The 13,875-nt window shown below is 43.9% G+C and overlaps 1 non-coding gene across 1 annotated transcript; it reads right to left on the reverse strand.

Moving 5' to 3' along the window:
* Positions 1-13,664: 13,664 nt before the first annotated feature.
* Positions 13,665-13,737, reverse strand: TRNAT-CGU (transfer RNA threonine (anticodon CGU)). Its single transcript has one exon. It is a non-coding gene; the product is annotated as a tRNA-Thr (tRNA).
* Between the last annotated feature and the right edge of the window lie 138 nt (positions 13,738-13,875).

Raw genomic sequence — 13,875 nt, forward strand, 5'->3', positions numbered from 1 at the left:
TTTTCTACAGTGGAAAATTTTGCTTTGTTCACATTTATGATACGCCACACCTCCGGGGAGATCCGGCTCTTAGCGTAAATTCAAATGACCGCCTGTGAATCACTAATATATCATTGAGGACTCGTGGAGACCAGTACTAGTGCAACGGCTACTTCTTCTGCTGTCTCGGGAGATTTCGTATTAACTTACACGCTGGTAACGAGCTTTTTATTGTGATCTACGACTACCGCAAAGTAAGCTTTAAGTAGGTTTTTATTAAGTTTTAGGTTTTCAACTTCGGTCCAGAGGGATTCAATTTCTGAAGTTTTTTCACGAATCTCCGAAAACAGTTCGCTAACTTCTGCCTAATTGGCACTTAGAGATGACACAGTTTTTTTGTGTTGTTGAAAGACGTTCGTGAATGTCGGCTAGTTCACACAAGATTGTGGTCTGGCCAGATTTAAATGACGTGGACAATTTTTCGACAGCCGGACCGGGAATAACTATGTCACCACAAACAAGCAGTTTGAAGACACAAATACAGTTGTACGCTATCAACAAGCATGCCGTGGGCATGGCACAACTTCCTATTGAAAAAACGTCGACCATAGGAATGGTGGAATCCACCAACCACAATTTTGGTGGATTATGGCGGTGGAAATGTTGGTGGCACATGGTGTATGGTGGAGCGGATGGTGGGTGGCGTGCTCCAGCCGGCAATGGTGGAGTGCGAAGCAGAGTCAGAACCACCGTGACGAGCTGCCACTAAAAAATTAACAAATATTATTGTATAAAAAATGTAGCAAGCACACGAAAAAAGAAATGTGCGCCAGCGTGGCATTGAACCTGCCATCTCCGAATTTCGAACTGAGCACACTAACCACTGCGCCACGCCTACAGATGGTTTCATGGTTGTTAAAGAAGTAGTCAGCTAACAAAGTCACTGTTTAACTTCAGTTCTCTTTGTCGTTTTCCCGGGAGGGACGGGATCTGCATCTGCAACTAAACTTTACACATTTGATAAACACAAAGAACTGCTGCCTCTAACGATTGCCACTGCGATAATGGCAACGGCGCTATGTTTTTTGTTACAATTTACAACCGCTAGCAAAAAAAAAACAACTTAGTGGACTGAGGAGCAAGTAGAGTTTATCGGCAGTTACTGGCAAGTTCATTATACCTTTCTCGCTCCTTCCAAAGGGCGATATCAGTTCAGGCTTTATTACGCTTCTATGCTCATTGGATAGATACGCCCACACAATTGATTTGGATGTTTTTCGCGCAACGCACACCACACTCGTGCCAGTGCACCGCTGTTGCTCTGTAGTTAGGAACAGCTACATAACGGCTTGTCCAAAATGAATGCAGTGCACAAAAAACATTATGTTATCTTATTCGTTCAGTAAGCGTACGAATTGACGTGTCTGTGTTCTCGCATAAGAGCCAGCGAAGTGCCGGCGAGTGCGACCAGCGGCTGTCGGTGAGGGGAGGCGTACCTTTGTGGAAGTGCCGCAAGCGCGTCGCATCCGATGTTTGTCGCTTCTTGCGCGGACACCGTACACAATAAAAAAAGGCTTCGTTTAGGTTAAATGATGCCGCAGCTGCACAGTATTGTCGTTTTTACTGGTCGAAATTGTGTATTCTGTAACCCAGAAGCACCGATAACACTGGTACGGGCTCGGTCGTTATGACTAACCTCTGGTGGAAATCATTATGGTAGAACACGAGGATGAAAGTTAAAATTGCTGGGGCTCATCTCGACGCATATCAAAAGTTGAAAATTTATGCGTATTCGGACGCACTTTGTCAACTTAAAGGTACGGCTCAAACAATAGAGTGTGCAAGAATTAGCAGAGTTGCCTTTCTAACATGGCGACATCAAGTGATCACGCTGTGTTCTGCTCTAACATTGAAAGGGGCAATTGCGAACTGGAGCCCATTTATTTGTCGACAACTGCGCGCCGACGTAAAATATTTATTTTCATGTTCACAGTGACAACTCCAGTCTTCTAAACATCCGAAGAACAACAAAAAAAAAACACATCGCGGACGTCAAACTGATGAAAGTACGTGCGCGAAATGTAAACATATTCCCGGCCGCATACTCTATGCTCCGCAAAAATTGAAGCGTTGTTGACACCACAGGAATTAAAAAAAAACGTACTAGAAAGCGTAATGAGCAGCGTTGGTTTCTTTTGACCGTAAACATATATCTTTGCGCATTCAAGAATGAAACACTATAAATAAGTGATTTCACATACTGTAATGAGCTTTTCATCATGCCACCGCCATCTACCAAACTTCCGTCATGCCACCGTCATCCACCTTGCTCACCAAGCCTTCCACCAAACACGTTTTGCCTCGCCACCAAGAGCCGGCATTTTCCACCGTATCCACTATTGGCTCACCACCACCACCACCATCTGCCGCCATTTTTTTCCTCTAGCCGTCATCAGCCGGCATTTCCCACCGTCACCACCATTGGCTCGCCACCACCACCACCACCATATGCCATTATTTTTCCACTCTCGTCGTCATCAGCCATTACGCCCACTACAGTTTGCACCATATCCACTAATATTTCCACCATGTCCACTAATATTTCCACCATATCCACTATTCTTTCAACCATATCCACCAACGATTCCAGCATGCACCAACCCAGGATTTTCAATAGGGAACTAAGAAAATCAGGTCATCACTTTTAAATGATGAGTAACTAACTTGTGTTGTAGGCAGGAAACGTTTGGTAAAGCACATGATTCCTGTGGTCTCTCCTGCCCACCACGGCGAGACAGTAGTCATCATGTCACTTAGCAAACGTTTCCTGTTCACAACACAGGTTTTGCTGGCTGCCGCTGCCGTTGGATCATGCCCCGCAAGCAAGTGTCGAAGCTTATGCATGGATGATGTAAAGTCGATCCCGTCCTCTGGCCATGTATTTTGTCAACGTCTGACTGCCAGCTGATTCTTAGTTTCACTGCGCAAGTGAAGTCTTCACGTGAGAAGGCGCAGGGTACAACGTCACTCAACCCGGTTTGAAAAACTTGCGCTAACACTTCTCCACCAGTGGGCAGGGGGAGACCGGAGGCATTTTCTTCGCTCAAGGATACATGGGGTCGTCTAGCCCGTTGGGCTCTTCGACTTCAAGAATACGGCATCCGCGTTGTATATCATACCGGCCACAAGCATACCGATGCTGATGCACTGTTGCGATCTCCCCTATCCCCTGACATTGCATCAGTTCTTTCAGACAACACTTCGTCAGCTCTTGACGTGGACACCATCGCTTCTGCACAACGCAGTGATCCATGGTTCGCTTCGATTTTCGACGCGTTTTTCGACCGGCACCACTATTTAGCTGACGGTAGGAAACGACAACTAGTCATTCCGCGAACGCTCCACTCTACAATCCATTAAATATCTGTCTGATATCGCTCACATTTGTCCAGTGCAAAATAGTTGAGCATATTATTTTCACTCACCTTGTTAACTTTCGCGAGTCTAACCAGTTTTTCACACCCTCCCAGCATGGCTTCCGTAAAAACTTCTCCTGTGACACGCAGCTCTTAGTCTTTATTAACGACCTGCATGTCCTACTCGACTTTGGATTTACCATTGACTGTACTTTTTAGATTATTCGAAGGCGTTTGACAAGCTTAGTCATGAGCTACTACTTCTTAAGCTGAAACATTTATTTCTAGATCCTAACGTGCTTAACTGGATTCCAGCCTATCTTTCTAACCGAACACAACTTGTTTCTGCTAACAATGTTTGCTCCGCCGCCCAACCAGTGCTTTCGGGCGTTCCTCAAGGCTCTGTGTTGGGACCATTGCTGTTTTTAATTTTCATGAATGACTTACCAACTAACGCTTCATCAAAGGTATGCCTATTCACTGATGATTGCGTAATTTATTGAAAAATAAGTGACGAAGACGATGTTACCTCGCTTCAGGCGGATCTAAATAACATATTTACCTGGTGCCAATTATGGAACATGGAACTGAACATTTCTAAATGCAAAGCATTGCGTGTGTGCCACACTTCACTTGTTTGTCCACAGTATCATCTTAACAATACCTACCTCGAGGCTATTTCATCTCACAAATATCTAGGTGTTCATATTTCAAATAACCTGACCTAAAACCATCATCTGAAGTACATCATTGCCAAAGCTAACCGTAAACTCGGGTATTTTCGCAGAAACTTCTACATGGCACCTTCATACTTTAAGAAGCTTCTTTACAGTACATATATTCGTCCATCACTTGAATACGCATCATTCATCTGGAATCCTGGTGGCACTACACTAACACATGAGTTGGACGCACTTCATAATCGTTCAGTTCGCTTTATTTTGTCCAATTATACCCGCACGGCCAGTGTTACACTAATGAAATCTCTGCTCAACCTTCCTGAACTCGCCATTCGGCGTAAAAAACCCGGCTAAGTCTTTTTCATAAGCTTTATTATCATAACAATAGCCTTCGCGAACATTTTAATTAAGCCCCCCTCATTCATATCACCCCACGAAAAGTTCATGTTCCTCAATGCAGAACCAGAACCCATTTGCACGCTTTCAATCAAAGAACTACATCTCAATGAAATCTGCTCCCACGATCAGCTTCCGCAGTCACCGACACATCACGTTTTAAGGTTTTTTTACAAAACCTGTTTGGCGCTACTTAATTTCTGCGTTGTGTTATATATGTGTATATATGGATGTATGTATGCGTATGTGTATATGTGTGTCATGTCTTTTTTGTTTTTTTGTTTTGAGAGTGTTTGTTGTTCTTTGCTTAGTGCTTGAACATGTACTACATCCATTATCGCTACTGCTACGTTGTCTTTGTTGACGTTGTTCATATATAACGTAATGCTGTATTATTCTGCCAATTATTGAAATTTTGTTCTTGTATATATTTGTCAAGTGTTGTTTCTCATTTTTACATGTAACATGCCCCTCCCCTCTGTAATGTGAAAACCCTGCGGGTATAATAAATAAATAAATAAATTAATAAATAAATAAACAATCTGTGCGTCATTTCATTTCGACCCACAATGTGCACACGCCGGTGTCTTCAAGACCTACGAGCGCCTACCGAAAAGTTATTACTGGCGTGGAATGCTTACCTTCGGCCGCCAGTCCGTTCCTGGCTGCCAGGAATGTCACCGGTAGGAAAACCTGCCAAATCCTAACAGGTTCATTGAAGCCACTTCCATGCCCAGACCGTCCATTTGACCGCGTTGGAATTGACCTCCATGGCCCACTACCATCGACAACGACAGGCAACCAATCAGCTATCGTGGCACTGGATCGTCTTACACGGTGCGCTGAAACTGCTGCTCTCCCGACAGCGACAGCACAAGACGTCACATCGTTTATACTGCAACGTTTTTTGCTTCGTCAAGTGCCTCCTCGCGAACTCTTCAGTGACCGCGGACGTGTTTTCCTCTCCGATGTAATCTAAGCACTTCTTCAACTGTGCAATATATTGTACACTAGAAGAGTACAGCCTACCACCCACAGACGAACGATTTGACTAAGCGGTTTATTTGTACTCTGGGTGACATGCTGACAACGCATGTCGCTTTTGATCAAGCTGAGACCTCATTTATCTATTTGTGACATACACGTACAACACCACTACGCAAGTCAATACCAGGTTTTTCAAATTTTTTCTCCTGTATGGTCACCAACCATCGCACACCATCGACACTTCGCTGACATATTCGCCAGCTTGCCCCAAATGTTCGCTTGTCTCGGAAGGCCATCGTTACGCAAAAGAGTGCCGCAAGCTACCTTAGCGGCTTACTACAGCCAACCAACAGAGCCAGAAGGAGACCCGTGACGACGACTATCGTTCTGCACATATCTTCGTTCCTAGAGCACTTCTATTGCTGCAACAACCGCCCTGCGCTCCTGGTGTATAACCTAAGCTACTCTCTAATTAACTTGGTCCCTACTGTGTGGTCGAGCGTACCTTCCCGTTGAACTACGCTATTGAACCCTTCACGCCACCGAGCGATCGTCGTCGACATGGACGTGATATTGTCCACGTAAACCATCTCAAGCCCTACTTCGACTTGGTTTTCCACGTGTGTTAGATTGCCTGGATGGCTTCATCTCTTTCTTCGGGGATAGTTCTATTGAAGAAGAAAAACGTTGATACCATCGGCTCAACCATCATCACCACAACAACAAGGCATGATATCGGCGATCGAGCACCGTCATCAAGGTCCGCCTGCGTTTCTTTTAGAGCTACTACCCACTGGCTCAGTTCCTTCAATGAAACCACTTTACGATATATATATATATATATATATATATATATATATATATATATATATATATATATATATATATATATATATATATATATATATATATATATATATATTTATTTATTTATTTACCTAGAAAAACGAGAATACACGACCTACGTCGAAACACCTTTACATTAACAATCGTTTCGGCTGGTGGGCCAGACTTTGTCAGTGTTGGGCACACTGACGAAGGCTGACTCACCAGCCAGAACGTTTGAGATTATTTAAAAAAATTCAACGCATATTTTCACTTCTGTCTTTACGACGAAGCGACGAAGCTAGTGGGATTCTTTTGACCGGGATGCGTCTTATATATATATATATATATATATATATATATATATATATATATATATATATATATATATTTATTTATTTATTTATTTATTTATTTATTTATTTATATATATATATATATATATATATATATATATATATATATATATATAAATTCTGTTTCTACCTAAACGAACGCAACAACATTAACACTTTAGTATGGAACTGGCGTCCATCTTATTCTGCTTTATTCCTAATTTCATCCCTCTCTTCTTTCTTGCCCCGGCTCTCATGCTTCTTCTTCTCCTGTCCGAAGACTCATACCACTTCACCCCTCTCGGTTTCTTTTATTAAACCGCGCCCCCGCCATAGGGTAATATTTGAATACAGTCCAAATTGAAGCACATTCAACTGATCCACTTTCACCAGTGTGCCAGACAGCCTTCAAAATTCTGTTCTGGGTGGATGTCTTGGTCACGGAGTAAGGACCGTAAGGCCATTAAGTCTGCCAGTGTGAGACCCTCGTTATGAATAAAGAAAAAAAAAGACAATAACGCCAATTAAAGTATACGGGAGGTTATTAGACCAAATTGTAAGGTAAATGTGAGGAAAGAAAAGTGGATGAAAAGATACTTTGCCGTGTGCAGGAACCGAACCTGCGACCTTCGACTAACGTGTTCGATGCTCCACAACTAGGCAACCACGGCAGCTATCCTCTCAGCCACTTCAATGGTTATATATGAGAATTTAACCGTCGAAGTGTCAGTCAGTGCCATCTGTAATCATGGCGGTGAGTGTGGCACACTCTTTCATGAGCTTGTGTTGCGTCACGTAGCGCGTGAACTCTCTAAGAGCTGTTAGCTGACCATCAGTCCCTCGTAGACAACCTAAGGAACCAAGTCTCCCAGTACGAGATCCTCTTTATTAAATAAGCGAAATACTTAAAGGCTCGTTTTTTGTGTTTTGACACTAATTTAATGAAATCTATCAGACAATAACGCCGAGAAAAGTATAGAGAAGCTTATTAAACGAAATTTTATTGTAAATGTTCAGAAAGAAAAGTGGGTGAAAGGATAACTTGCTGTGGACAGGAACAAAGCCTGCGACCTTCGAATAACGCGTTTGATGTATATATATATATATATATATATATATATATATATTTATTTATTTATTTATTTATATATATATATAAATATATATATATTGATACGGATTATTTGTTGAAGGGAGGTAGAGGAAAAAGAAGTGAAGGTGTTCTGTGCCAGGCCTGACTTCTGCAACCATCTATCATCCCGCCTGTAAAATAAACATCTCTCACCAGTCACATAATTGGGGGAGAGTGCTGGGTAACGCCTTAAAGCACCGGACAAGTACATCGGTAGACATAACCTTGGAGCCTCGCTGGAGCCGCATACTCGCAGGACTTCTGCCGCTAACAGTCATAATGAACTCTGACGGCGAAATCTAACCAGCCGTGCCTAACACCTATGGACACCTTTACAATGAACCGCGCTCGTTCTCTGGGAAACCGGCAGAGGACGTCGATGAATGGCTCAAGCACTATCGGTGGGTGAATCTGTGTAACCACTGGTACACTACAGGCCAGCGCAACTACGTATTATTTCTTCTTGAAGGAACCGCGTTTATGGGGTACGAGAATCATTAGGAGAATTTGACTACGTGGGCGCATTTCGTGGACGAAATAAAGAACTGTTTTGGAGATTCCACTATGATACAGAAGTGTGCCTCGCAGATCCTGAGTCAACGTGCTCAAGTCCCTGGGGAGACATGTACGATGTATATTAAAGAAGTTCTCAAGCTGTGCGAGAGTATGGACCCACTAATGACTGGTAAAGATAAGCCCGGGCATCTCCTTAAGTGCACTGCGGAGGATATCTATCACTACCCTAAAGGAAAAGATGACTTGCTATCGGCCATCGACATCATCTGACATTGCCGAACATTTGAAGCCTTCAAAGCTCAGCGCATTTCGGCAAAGTTTGGTAGAGCCCTGCCGCGGTAGTCTAGTGGCTAAGGTACTCGGCTGCTGACCCGCAGGTAGGTGGTTGAATCCCGACTGTGGCGGCTGCATTTCCGATGGAGGCGAAAATATTGTAGGCCCGTGTTCTCAGATTTAGGTGCACGTTAAACACACCCAGGTGGTCCAAATTGCCGGAGCCCTCCACTACGTTGTCTCTCGTAATCATATGGTGGTTTTGTGACGTTAAACCCCACATATCTATCAATCAAATCAAAGTTTGGTAGACTCCCTAACGTCACAACGGTTGTAAGCATCGTCGTATTCCATCCACACAGCGATCTGGGCCAATAATACGACAAATAGTGCGTGAAGAACTTGATCAGCGGGACGCTGTTGTGCCGTCGATAGCACATTGCCACAGTTCTTATACACCATGCGGCCCCCCGTCTGCGTCCATCAACGATGCGGGTTTCGTCGACTCAAGGACGCCCGTGCAGTTGCGTCGTCATGCTTATATGTCTGATCCGCGAAACGACTCCGTGCAAAGGTCACCCCCCGATAGGGCAGCGTGGCAAGATTATCCCGCTGACCATCTTTAGCAGCGAGTGGGGCGTGAAGCACTTGTGTGCTTTTACTCCGGCGTTCGTGGACATAAAGCCCGCTTCTGCTCAGAGCGGCAACGGTCACCTCTGCCGCAACATCAACGACCCCCGGCATCCTCACGGCGCGCAAGTACTCAGAGAGAGTGTCGCTGGTCACCCAATGGCTACTACCGAACCGTCTTCCAACAGACCTTCCGCAGCAATTCGCCGGCTTTTGTGCGGAGTGTGACGCCACCAGCTTCATCCCGCCAGCATCGGTCACCATCACCAGGTCGTCGGCGTCTCGCTTCTCCTGCTCCGCCGGGAAACTAGAAGCCGCGGCTGATGGAGGTGAGGCCGCCGGACATTTTTCACTGCGTACAGATATGCGTCCGCCAGTTTCCATGCTACAAAATAAGGTCCGTGTTCTTGTAGATGATGTCCCCACGTTCGTGTTAGTGGAAATAGGAGCAACTGGTTCCGTCATGAGCGGAAATTTTAAGGCTAGTCTTGGCAAGAAAATGGTGTTCTCTTGCGGAGGCCAGACAACGTTTCGTGCAGTGAGTGGAAAACCGTTGCGCGCAGTGGGACTTCGTATTGCAACTGTGGTTTCTGCGCTAAATTGTTTAAGGCAGATTTTGCAGTTCTTAACTCTACTCATGACGTGATCCTGGGGATAGACTTTCTGAAAAAATGTGGAGCCACTGTGGATTGCGCAGATTGCGAAATTTTACTGTTTGCTATTTGTGAAGAGCCCACGCGATGCCAACAGACTATCGCAGTCTTTGATGACATAGTTTTACCAGCCCAGTCGATAGTTCAAGTGCCTGTTGATGTTTGTGGTATCACAGCAAATAACGTTGACGTTATAGTTTACCCAATCCAGCTGAGCTGTGCGAAGAAGCACGTGGTTGTGCTATATTGCGTGATTTCTGCAAGTAGTTGCAAAGCCTTGGTATGGATCATCAACTCCTCTTTTGAGCCGATTGTACTGCCTGGTGGAATGAGGCTGGCTGTGTTTAAATTTAACGTCAAGGAGCAACGTTGACATTACAGTCATTAGCAACGACAGGAAAAAGAAAAATGCGTCTGATGTGGCTTGTCCTAGTGATGACATACTAATGAATATGGTGAATAAGTCGCTATCGCCAGAGAAGGTACAAGCGTTAGTTCGAATCCTCTCCAACCACGCATCTGTTTTTGATTTCGCACTCAATAGCCGCAGAATTTCTGCACCACCTTCACGCACTCGTCATGCAATTGATATTGGTTCCGCCCAACCCGTTCGTCAGAGACCATACAGAATAGCTCCGTCGGAGCGTAAAGTTATTGCTGAGCAGGATGAAGAAATGCTGTCTAAGAAAGTTATACAAGAGTCGTCTAGCCCCTGGGCAGCACCAGTTATATTTGTAAAAAAGAAGGATAGGTCTTGGAGATTCTGTGTAGATTACCAGCGGCTCAATTCAGTTACAAACAGGGCGCGGGTTCGAATCCCGGCTGCGGCGGCTGCATTTCCGATGGAGGCGGAAATGTTGTAGGCCCGTGTGCTCAGATTTGGGTGCACGTTAAAGAACCCCAGGTGGTCTAAATTTCCGGAGCCCTCCACTACGGCGTCTCTCATAATCATATAGTGGTTTTGGGACGTTAAACCCCACATATCAATCAATTCAGTTACAAAAAAAGCCGTACATCCACTTCGCCGCATCGACAACGTTATCGATTGTTTGCACTATGCGTCGTACTTTTCTTCCGTGAACTTAAGATCAAGATATTGGCAAATGCCTATGCACTCTGCCGATAAACAAAAAACGGCTTTTATAACTTCAGATTGTTTATTTGAATTTAACGTCATGCCATTTGGTCTAAGAAACGCTCCAGCCACGTTTGAGCGCTTTATGGACACAGTTCTCTGTGGCTAAATGGGAAGTATGTTTATGATATCTTGATAACGTTGTTATCTTTGGCCACACGTTTGAAGAACACAATCGTCGACTTGATGTAGGTCTCACCCCTTGAGATCGCACCTCTTACCTCGAATTACAAAAAGCGCCATTTTTGTGATTGTGAAACTCCAGTTCTTGGCCATCTCGTAGACAAACACGGCGTTCAGCCTGATCCCCAGAAAATCACCGCGGTCAGCACTTTTCCTCAACCTCAAACTGCAACCGGAAAAAACGTGCGTTACCGGAAAAAACGTGCGTTACTTGCGGTGTGGCTTCACGTGAGAACAAGTCCCTGACTCAATAGCTAAATTTGCATTCTATCACCAGGTAACTCCAACCAGGGTGTTGCAATAAAAGAAGGCAAATAAATCACTGTCACCTCACATGTGTCTTCGTAGCTAGCCCATATATTAATGCAAAAAGCCTACTAGTTTATAGTTTACCGCAGTAGCGTTTGATAAACATCACATAATTTTGCGTCTGTTTTTGATATAGTGTGACAAAGAACGCGTCACAAAAATGAAACATACTTATTTTACTGCCACAGCCTCCTGGCCCACTTGACATGAAAGCAGCTTTGTACAATGGGCAAGGATCTTGCTACATGACACGCCTTGTGAAGTCGCAGCCCTGAGTGATACACGTGTTATGAGGTACCATTACATATGTGTATAAAATACTGCTGTTTACAAGTTAACTGAGTTTATTTGTTTATTTTGGGAAATTTCATGCATTGATATCTGGTGATGTTACTTGTTTTTCTAGACTTCTATGCAACGACAGGATGACTACCCCCAAATGCCCACTCTGCAAGCACGTTGCAACATCTGAATGTCCACTACAACAGGTCATCTCGAGCCACACGGATGTAATGCTGTATTTGTGAATGTTTTACCGCGCATATTGTGGAGGAGGGCTTTAGATAGGCCACAAGCATTGGCTGTCTACCGTGGCATGGAATAAACAGTTAAAGAATGTTGAAACTGTAACATTATTAGTTAGATTGTGTGGCACTGCTGAGCTCAACAGCACACTGTTTATACCGACCCACAGTGGCCATAATTCGATGGGGGTGAAACGTAAGGACGCTTGTGTGCTTAAGGGTTGGTTCGATTCACCTGCACCACATGATCCATTTTACAAAGTGCTGCACCTGCGCCGTGTTTGGTCTCGTGTTCACTTGTCGAGCTGAACGACGTCACTGGCTTGGGACTCGCCGACTTCTTAGCGGCATGGTGGTTTCCGGAGTTATGGCTGTCGCCACCGCTTGTAAGCTGTTGTGCTACGGGGATCGAAATGAGTCTTTGAAGATGTGTGACATCACGGTGAAAATATTAGCATGTCATATCTCACGTATGTTTTCATTTCAGCATGCACGTATTTCTCATACGCATTTGTATTCATCCTCTGTCACGTGTGACTCACTATTTTACATACTTATTGTGCAGCCGTGGGCACACACCGTGTTGAAGCCTGTGTGCGCTGGCGTCTGCGATGCCTGTCATCTATCTCTTTTGTCACAGCAGTTTCAGAAGCACTGTGCGAGATGTGAAGGTAAAGTTATTCGTGTGTCATATTTTAACGCTTGCTTTTATATTAACGTGCACGTACTTTACATATGCGTGCATCTTCATCTTCTGTCACGTGTGTCCAACTAGTTTTACTATATTATTGTATGTACATCCGTGGGAACACAACAGGAAGAAGGCTGCGTGCGCTGGCGTCTGCTGTGCCTGTCATCTATCGCTTCCGTCAGAGGAGCTCCCCAAGGAGTGAACAAGATTTGACAACGAGACTTGACTTGTACACATCACCATGAATTCACGTAAAAGAATGTATAAACGTCATGTGCATGTAAAAAAATAAAAGATTTCGATGTCTCACTTTTGTATTTCGGTGTTGCCGTGACTGGGAAAGCAGTTACACATCAATGGCTAACTACTTTTTCGCGTGTTCTTTTCTGCGCAATTTGTTGCTCACTGCGCACAAAAACAGGCGAAAAAGTATTAGGCCAGGCAGAAAATAAACAAAAACAATGTTAGAACTGGGGACAAAAAGTTCATCTGATTCCAGTATTTGAGTGGATCAACCGTTAGTCCGGCAAGGTGCAACTGTGAGGACTAACGGTTGCTCGTTAAGGTGTAAATGTGGGGAATAACGGTTGCTCTATAAGTTGCAAAAGTGAGGAATAAATGTCAGTCCCTTGAGCTCTTCTGAGGGGACTAACTGTTACACCTGGTTCCGTTAGTCCCTAAAGGGATAAATGGTTGTGGCAGCCCCAATAGTCAACAAAAGGACGAACCACACACCCTTTTGACACCCTGTTGCCATATATATATATATATATATATATATATATATATATATATATATATATATATATATATATATATATATATATATATATATATAAAATAAGGGAAAGAAGTGTATACCTAAGGGCTCGTTTTTCCGTGTTTTTAACACAATAATAATGAGATATAACAGACAGTAATGCCAAGGAATGTACAGGGGAAGTTATTAACATTAATGGAATGTAAATAAGAAGAAAGAAAAGTGGATGAAAAAATTACCAACTGTAAGCAGGAATCGAACCTACGACCTTCGAATTACGCGTTCGATGCTCTAACCACTGAGCTATTACAGCGGCACTCCCTCCATCCACTTTTTTGGGTTTATCTGTGAATTTTTTTAGAAGTAGGAGCGACAGTCAGCGCCATCTATAAGCCAAACAACGAGTGTGAAAACACTCTTATGCGCATGTTTGGCGTCACGTAGCACGTGA

The sequence above is a fragment of the Rhipicephalus microplus genome, chromosome 9, assembly GCF_043290135.1.
Source record: "Rhipicephalus microplus isolate Deutch F79 chromosome 9, USDA_Rmic, whole genome shotgun sequence".
Classification (NCBI taxonomy): domain Eukaryota; kingdom Metazoa; phylum Arthropoda; class Arachnida; order Ixodida; family Ixodidae; genus Rhipicephalus; species Rhipicephalus microplus.